The following is a 9,396-nucleotide window of genomic DNA, read 5'->3' as shown; positions in this document are numbered from 1 at the left end:
ACAAAATTGGCCACCACGTATGGTAACATTTTCTCATGTGTCCCAATGGCACTCAGACCTTATTTAAATATGTTACCTGTGCGTGACTGTCTTTGGTGCTTGATATATGCAGCCTGTATGCATGTATGTATGTCGAGCGAAGATGCAGCACTTTTGTCAACATTTACATGGGTCCTACATATGCTGCATGTTAGACATTACTCAAAGAAAGATATTTAACAAAAACATTTATTGGGCATATCAATACTTCCTTAAATGCAGAAGGAGGTTAAATGGAAGGAAAACAGAGTATCAGTCTGGTTACGGATGTGATATTTTCCTTTCATTTAATCTCGCTACTTATCACTGAGGAGAGGCTGTTCTTGAGGTGGAGTGTCGTCATCTTGAAGTAAGTGCACGTGTACCCTGCATGGTAGAAAGCACAGAAAATTAACAAAACTTGGCAATCAACCACAGAAATACACGCTGTATCACTTGCTGCAGAACGATCTGGAGATGTTATAGATAGTTCTGCGAAAAATTTATGTGGGGTCGGTTCACACAAAGTTGTTAAGGAACCACTGTGTGGCCTTTGGGTGAAGCAGTAACTACAGTAAGCAGAAATTGCTCTTGGCTGTAAAAACGTGCAACGTGGATCAGCTGTGGCGTGTGTACATTTCGTGAACTAGTTCAGCTATATCGGTTTCTACTTGACAAAAGACAGCAGTGTCTGTGGATTGCTAGCGTGAATGAGAAAATCTCACTAATTACTTGGCTTGGAAATGAGCGTAGGAGTGTTTGTGCACGGGCAACCCAATGCATCCCAGAGACATCCAAGTGCGAGGCGTTACAGAATATTTGCATCAGCTACGGGCACAGTTCTCATACATTCCAAGCCTACTATGTCATGCATGTGTTGGCCTCCTGAATGACGGCATACATCCAATTCAAGACATACACCCCACCATGTCTGGTGTTTTTATCATTTAAACCCGAGCGCTGCTTTCAGAGGGAGGGCACAAGTTGAAAAACAAATGCGTAGAAGCATGACGAACAAGCTTGCATAAAAATAATTTAATAAATAAGCATGGTGGTTGCTATCCCACGTCATTATTGAGTATTCCTCTTTGTCATGCAATCATAATGAGCATTGACTGACACATGTCCCATTTTTGGATGTGGTATTCCTCACTGATTTTGTTGTATCAATCGGTTGCCATAGGCGAACGAAACAGATAAACAATCTAAATCTAGTGCACGGCTTGTCGTGTCAATGCATGGTCAAATGGGACGAGCACAGTGGTCCTTTGAGTGAATTATGGTGCTCTCCTAGGCGCATGCTGAGGCACCGGCTAGTCAGCGTGCCCAATGTACATTGGACCAAATATGCACGTGATCAAAAGAATAGCCTACATTGCCCCTCAGAGATACAAAACAAATTTTGGGTATCTTTAACTAAGCAAGCCTCCAATGCCTGGGTGCCTTTGTCAATTCACTTGTGGATTGCAATGCACATATATTTCCAGCAAAAATAAATTAGGCAGCATATGCACAACACCCAGGTGGCACGTCAGGTTGGGCCAACGTTGGAAACATATTGGCACATCTTGGCCCAATGACGGCCTAAGATTAACAGCGTGGTTCCAATATTGGCAGTGCCATTCTGGTTCCTGGCCCAATGTTGGCCTAAGGTTAACAGCGTGGCGCCAATATTGGCTGTGCCATTCTGATAGAGATCCAACGTTGGCCCACATTACACAGTCAGTAAACAATATTGGCTGTGCCATTCTGATAGAGATCCAATGTTGGCCCACTTTACACAGTCAGCAAACAATATTGGCTGTGCCATTCTGATAGAGATCCAATGTTGGCCCACTTTACACAGAAAGTAAACAATATTGGCTGTGCCATTCTGATAGAGATCCAATGTTGGCCCACTTTACACAGTCAGTAAACAATATTGGCACTGCCGTTCAACAAGGCGGGAATTATTGGACCGACTTTCGTATGGATTTGCCAATATGGGTTACTAGTTTGCTTTCTTTGGAGGACATTGGCCCGTAATAAGCTAATTTTCGCCTTGTCGGCTTTTAGTGCTCTACGACTTGCTGAGATTGAACAACGTGTTTTGAAAACTAACGCACTGATCACAGGCACACTGCACAGGAACCAAAAATATGTTCTCCCATGTCAACTCCATGAATGGTACACCTCCATTATTGCACTTCTCCTTTACCGAAATGTGTCCCCTAAAGAGAAAAGCCAGTGTACCACGTAGCAAGCAGGGGAAGTCGCATAAATTTAGCCGCTGCTTTATTGATTCTGAATAAGAACTTGAGCTTTCCATAAGAAGCAACGGTATTGCGAATTTGCCTGCGCATTGTATTTTTTGCATGTACGCTCCGTGGCTTTAGTGGGTCAGGATTCTGAGGAGAATCGAGAATTACAGTGCCTCAGAGCTAATGGAACCGTTTTATATTTCATCGAGATGGAGCACATATGCATTAGTGAAACTATTGTTTGTTTGTTTAGCATGCATGGCATGTTGCGGCGACATCATGATGCTATTCTAATATATTTGTTTGTTCGTGCATGTGTAGTAAGCTCCTTGTATGAATGCCCCTGACAGAAAAAAAAATTAATTGCACGTTTTGGCATTTGCGTGTCAACAACCTCTTGTCTTTGCCTTTAGTTGGCACGGCGCATTCCGGATTTTTTTTTCGGCCTAGCTTTCCGTCCTTCAGCCCCCCCTTGCCTCTCCCCCACGCACCCAGGTGAGCCTGGTCAATGCTATCAGTCAAGCGTTCAGACAGCCATAAGCTGCTGTGTCGAATTGGGTGCTCTCGGAAGCATGGGGGAAAGCGGCGGGATCACTATTGTCCTCCTTGTCGCCCTCCATCGCTGCCACCCCAAAACCCGTTCGGGCTAGGTCCAGCGGGGGAAAGTGGCGTTTACGCCGTATTCTTCGTTCACCCTTTCCTTTCACTCTTTCCTTCTATGCGTCGCTAGCACGCCGACTGGGTGCAACACCGCCTGAGTGCTTGCCGTCCGTTCTTGCCAGCGCACTCCTCTCGTGAAAAATGCTCGCTTGCGGTCGTAATTCCTACTGAGAAGCTTACATCTTGAAATACGCAGCAATATGGCCACGAATTTTTGTGAGTGTTAGAATAAATATAGGCGAAACAACAATTAGAAAAAAAGTCGGCACTCGTGGCCACCGTCTTCGATGTGGGATGAACTCGGATACAAAGAAGCATGGATCATACAATGGTGAGTGCATTTGTTTTGCGCATGTTATAAGTTTTATCAGAAGTAATATCACCCAAGCTATATCACCCAAGCAATATCACGCGGTATATATATTACTGAAACAGGCCTGGCTAATGTAGAGTGCCTGTAATTAAAGAGCTCTTTTTATTTGCAGCCTTTGAATAGTGCCTGTAGTAGAACCACGTCTAAATCTCTGTGAATTTCACCCAAATTCCAGGACTATGATTTTATCAAGCCACGCGTGCGGCCTGATCCTGCTAGTGATACCGAGGAACCACGCTTCTTCTCACTGGTATAGGTCAAGCATCATTTCCAGCTGACAGTATTTCTTTTCGTATAATAAATGCTTCTTTTACTAGTGTTTCTTGACGGAACTTCTCGGTTTCCACATTAAAAATTTCGCACGAAGGCCGCATTGTGTCTACACAGTCTGAAACTAGGCTTTTTGTGCTGCAGGAGGTTTTGCTGCAATTTTTCATTTTAAAGTGCTACGCTGACTAGGTGTGAGCTGTAAACAAAGCGGACGGATCCTGCGCATTTTATGTCTGTTCTAAATATTACGTTACACCTTGTACAAGGTATGCCATATATGTCGAAATATTAAGAAGTGTTACTTGACAAATCTCTTGCAAGAAAGTTTCTTGATTCACCCCTTCGAACTCTCTGCTCAGACTTATAATATTGTTGCAGTATGGCGATTTTTCAAATGAAACCTCTCCCACATACATTTGTCATACCAGCATTTCTGACAATGTTTCTTTTCATTTTACAGTGCAAACATTTCCTCCAAGTAATGGTGAAGTCGCTATGGGATATGGTGGCAATATCAACGAAACCACCGCGTTATCGTGGCCCTCGGGGGCCTGATAAGCCCGCTGTCATCCAAGCACTGACAAACCTGCCTACCGACGTCAGCTCCCTGCCCTGAAACCCCTGGCCAGCCCACCGTCCTCGGCACCTTGCCCAATTCCTATCCGGAGGGCAGTGCCTGTAAATAAACTGTTTGAAGATAACCGAGCGTCACCCATCTAGGTCCACGGAAAATGCCTGTTTGTGAAAATTTATTCGCAAATAAACTGTCATAAACGTCAATTTCAGTATTCATTTATTTTTATTTGCAATCATATATGACTTCTGCTTCTTGACATCTTTTTGTCGAGCTTTCCTAGCTACTATTGAGGAAGATGGTAAGGGGACAATTGCTACAAAAAATGCCGCTAGCAAAATGTTTGCGGTAAGAATATGTGCGTGCTCTAAAGCCAGCATATCTAGAATATTCGTCATGCAAAGGGCATTGGCTCAAAGCTGGCATTAATAATGGCAACAATATGGCTCAACACTGGTCCTACGCTGGCAGCACGATGGCTGCTGCATTGGCATAACATTGGCCCAATCTTGGCTTTAACGCTGGTCCTACGATGGCTGCTGCATTGGCATAACATTGGTCCAATCTTGGCTTTAACGCTGGTCCTACGCTGGCAGCACGATGGCTGCTGCATTGGCATAACATTGGTCCAATCTTGGCTTTAACGCTGGTCCTACGCTGGCAGCACAATGGCTGCTGCATTGGCATAACATTGGTCCAATCTTGGCTTTAACGCTGGACCAGCATTGGATTGGGTTGCACTTTGCCAATATGCCAACATTGGTCCAACATTGGTACCAATTTTTGCCAGCATTGGGCCATGGTTGGACCAATGCTGGTGTGCTGCCTGGGCAGTCATGTTGTGTGGTCTCCCATCCCTCGCTGCGCAAATTTTGTCCTGAAAAGTTACATGAACTGATTGAATTGAAAATTGAATCGAGAAAGGCAAGGAGGCAAGCGAGGGTTGCTTGGTTAAAGGTGGCATCAAATTTGTCCAGTACGTGTCAGAGGCACTGTACTGTATTCCTTTCACATGTGGTCAAATGTACATAGTGCCAATGTCCAATGTCCTAGTGCAGACTGGCTGGTGCCTAAATATGTACCTATGAGAGCACCATATTTCACTCAAAAGACCAGTATGCTCGTCCGACTTGGCCCCACATATCCGCAATGGGGCTTCAGGCCGGATTAGGATTGTTTATCTGTTTTCACCCATGGATGAAAATTGGCAAGAGAAATCAGTCAGGCACACCACATAAATAACAATAAGTGTCAGGCAGCCCCCATTATCAATGCATGAAGAAAGGCATCCTTTGTAGATTACAAGGGATAGAAACTAGTGTGTGCCGATTCACTTACTTCTTTTTATGCAAACACCATTTATCATGATTTTATGCCTTTGTATTACAACTTCTGCCATCCCTCAAATTAACTGGTGCACGAGTGCTATTTTTGTTAGTCCTTCCTACAACTTAAACAGTTGTTAGCCAAGGTCATGTTGCGTGGTCTCCCTTCCCTCGCTGCGTAAATGTTGTCCTGAAAAGTTACATGAACTGATTGGCAAATTCAAATAGACACTACAAGTTTTGCCGAGTGGACACAGCTGGTTCTCAGAAATGCACAAAAACAGTGATGGGTATCTGTTGGTATCCTGTAGTGTGTGCAACCTAGCTGTGACATTGCTGCACTAGACACACTCACAACTGCTACAATGCCTACCAGCATAAATAGGGGCAGCTTGCAAAGAAAAGAATACGAAGAAAGTGAGAGAAAAAATAGAAAGCTTACCAGAAAAGACCTCACTACTTAAGTAACTGCAGCACAATGAATACTGGCCTTCCTATTTCATTTCAAGAAATTCGAGTTCATCAAATGTGTATTTGCCAGTGACAGTTATTTTGAGAACAAAACAGACATAATTGTAAATATCAATGTTAAACAATGGTATGCACACTGCGTGCTTAGACCTGTGACATATATGGCACACTACACTTCCAATTCTTACATGGACAAAAACAGCACGTGTGTGTATCATAAGCAGAAAGGAAAACAGGGAAATATATGCTACAGCATAAGAAACAGTTCCAAACAAATAAAACCAAAATAAAAATGAAACATACTGCGTAATAGGCAAAAATAAAATGGACTTGCAGCCAAGCAATTGATGCGAGAAAAATACTAAACGCCAGGACATGCGAGGTGTAGTTTTAACAGGACAAGATTACGTGTGCATAATGTCTACAAACACAAATAAGCAGCAAGTGGAATAAAGTTGCATAAATATTTAGCCTATTTAGCAAGATTCATTAAGTAATATGTCGATACACTTATCCACTAATGGTACCGAAGCCCACTTTTGTGAACACGTACACTTAAAGCATACCTGATATGTCCATACAGATTACATGCCGTGCTGCTGCAGCCATGGCCACGGGTTATGTGGACACTGTTGTGGGTCACGGCTTCACCACTACAAAGAGAATTCTGTGTTAACTTATAGCTGTGGCAGAATAAGACCATCACATCGTGAACACATGCAAGGAGCATGTAAAAACAGTCACGAAAACAATGCCTGCACTGGTGCAGGGTGGCAACAGAGCACAAAGTCGAAGTCACTGATGAATGTCACGGTAACGGGGACCCCTTCAACAAGGCAAAATTTTACACGCAGCAGCAGCGCATTACATGAATGTTTGTTTACATAACGATTCTAGAGTTTCTTTAATGACTTTATGTGACTATCCCTTGTAATGTTTAGTTACGTCAAAGTTATGGCAACACCCCTTCAAAACAAACCTGTAACAGTAGCACGCTGTGATTACTTACATTTCTGTTCTCCTAATACTACTCCTAAATCGAAAACTTTGTAAGCAGAGATTATCTACAACGTCGAATCATTTATAAGCGAGGAAACGTCATTGCAGTGAGAATCGGTCAAGAGGTAGATGAGTCGTTATTATGCGACATCAGCAGAAATGCGGGAGCTCACGCACAAGCGCGCATGATGAACACGGTTATTTCCGAACTTAATCTTTCTCATCAGAAGAAAACGCTTATCAAGATTTTCAATTCCGCATTATGGCAATAAATTCGCGCAACTAAATCTGACACCCAGCAAGCATCGGCATAGGTTTCACTGTTGTCGTGGGAGTTCTCTTTCCTACGTTCGCAAGGCAACCTATGCCCACACCGAGAAGCACGCACAACACGTGTGTAGTTAGCAAGCACGGTTACTCACCTTTTGAATGGCACGACGCGGTCGAAAAGCGCCCTCCAAGTTGCCGATGCTTCGATGTTACTCCCAGCGGACATACCGGTGCATAGTGGAGGAGCAGTGGCACGCTAACAATACGCATTATTTCTTCGCGACGTCCACCCAACTTTCCACGACAACCAGAGACAAAGGGAACGCATTCCACGGCATGAACATCGTTGGTCCACATTTGGCTGGCGCGCCACGCACACGGCGAGTTTGCAGCGAGACACAAGCTGTCTGTGGCACTTATGCGCACGCGAACTAAGTCATATTTAGTTACAGCAAACACAAAAACACACGATCAAACAAGCACATCGTTGCAGCTCGCACGCCCGACCGACTCGTAAACAGAGCGACAGGCTTATTGGATTGGATTGGATAGGAAACGGGATGGTGGGTGGCGCCACCAACAAGTCGGCTGGGGCCGGCCAATGCCTCGGCTAGCGTCATCTGAGGATTTGTGCGGCTGCCTAATTGCGCATAGCTGTTGCAAGACAAGCAGAACCGCAGATAAGTCTATATTGTAAGCTATAGTTTGGCATAAAAAGAAATTCTATAACGCATTTTCAATTTGAATCGTTTCTGCTATCTGCAGACAGCAAAAGCATGGCCTTCGAGATCTGAAAATGTTAACCCTATAGAAAGCCGTTCCGGTGACGTTTTACGAACGATTTTCGCTTCGGTTACCTCTCAAAAAACCCGTGAATTACGCATTTCGTTGCTCCCCGTGCTACCTGCGCCGTCACTTCAATTTAAATGACTTCCTGCTGTCGTTAACATCAACTATATGGCCTCAGACATCGTTGACGCGATCTCCGAGGGACACGTGTGCAGTGTGCGATGTTTTAGTGCCAGTTGCAACAGTGTCAATCGGAAAGCGTCAAATCTGCTCGTGTGGCGCAGCTTACGCCCCTGTCGTCCGTATCTTGTTTTCGTGTTAGTGCGTTTAATCTGCGCGGGTTGCACTACTGTCGCTCGTGCCTTCTGTGTTGATCGTGCTATCCACGAAGATTCCTCGAAAAACCCACATGTCCCGGTAGCGTGCATTTGTCCTATGTCGTATATGCCAGAAATGTGCGCTGGCGTACGATGTGCTTTCAACCAAGTACTACAGTGCGTTCCAGCAAATAGACGCTTACGCGCAGTTTTTTTTTGTTTCTTTTTACCCGTCGTGGTTGGTCAGTGGCTATGGTGTTTCGCTGCTGAGCACGAGGTGGCGGCATCGAATCCCGGCCTCGGCGGCCGCATTTCAATGGGGGCGACATGCGGAAACACCCGTGTACTTAGATTTAGGTGCACGTTAAAGAACCCCAGGTAGTCGAAATTTCCAGAGTCCTCCACTACGGCGTGCCTCATAATCAGAAAGTGGTTTTCGCACGTAAAACCCCATAATTTTTTTACGCGCAGTTTTCCATGTCATGATTATGTCAATCTGCACAATTGTCGGTTTGCCACTTAAAGACTAGTAACACATCCGAGAAATCAAACTGCTCAGAACAAGGCATACGCTATAGAATTGCACTGTTTACCAAATGTGATAACGGGGTAACACCATCTTACAGTGCTCTTTAAAAAGAAAAGAAAATGACGTCGTTGTTTTGTGCCTAGCCCTGATATATCGGAAGCGTTTCCTGAGTACTCGGCGCTCACGCTGTGTTATATCGTTTTCATCATTTTTGTCTCTTAGACTGTCCCTAACGATGAAACGGAACCACTTCCACCAAAGGCCAAGGGTCCGAGTGACTTAACTGTATCCTAATTAACGGTTCCTTACTTAACATCGTCATCATTAACACCAATGATCACGGGTAGGACTCCCACCAATAGTCATGTGTCCGAGTGTTTTCATCAACTATATCTTAATTAACTGTACATTAATTAGCATCGCCTTCATTAACGACAAAATTCGTGGGCACAACTCATACACAAGATCATGGATTCGAGTGCTTTCAGTAACTATATATTAATTGAATATGCCTAATTAACATAACCTTTAACAACAAACGCCGTGGGATCCAGTGCCTTA

The 9,396-nt window shown here is 44.2% G+C and overlaps 1 long non-coding RNA gene across 1 annotated transcript; it reads right to left on the bottom strand.

The window, feature by feature from the left end:
• Positions 1 to 290: 290 nt before the first annotated feature.
• On the bottom strand, positions 291 to 7,515 carry LOC139049409 (uncharacterized). Its single transcript, XR_011508219.1, has 3 exons — positions 7,353 to 7,515; positions 6,498 to 6,584; positions 291 to 405 (listed from the first exon to the last, which is right to left on the bottom strand). It is a non-coding gene; the product is annotated as an uncharacterized lncRNA (long non-coding RNA).
• Positions 7,516 to 9,396: the final 1,881 nt, after the last annotated feature.

This window comes from Dermacentor albipictus, chromosome 9, assembly GCF_038994185.2.
Source record: "Dermacentor albipictus isolate Rhodes 1998 colony chromosome 9, USDA_Dalb.pri_finalv2, whole genome shotgun sequence".
In the NCBI taxonomy this organism is placed as follows: domain Eukaryota; kingdom Metazoa; phylum Arthropoda; class Arachnida; order Ixodida; family Ixodidae; genus Dermacentor; species Dermacentor albipictus.
The sequence above is the reverse complement of the archived record's forward strand: the minus strand, read 5'-3'. Positions and strand labels throughout refer to the sequence as shown.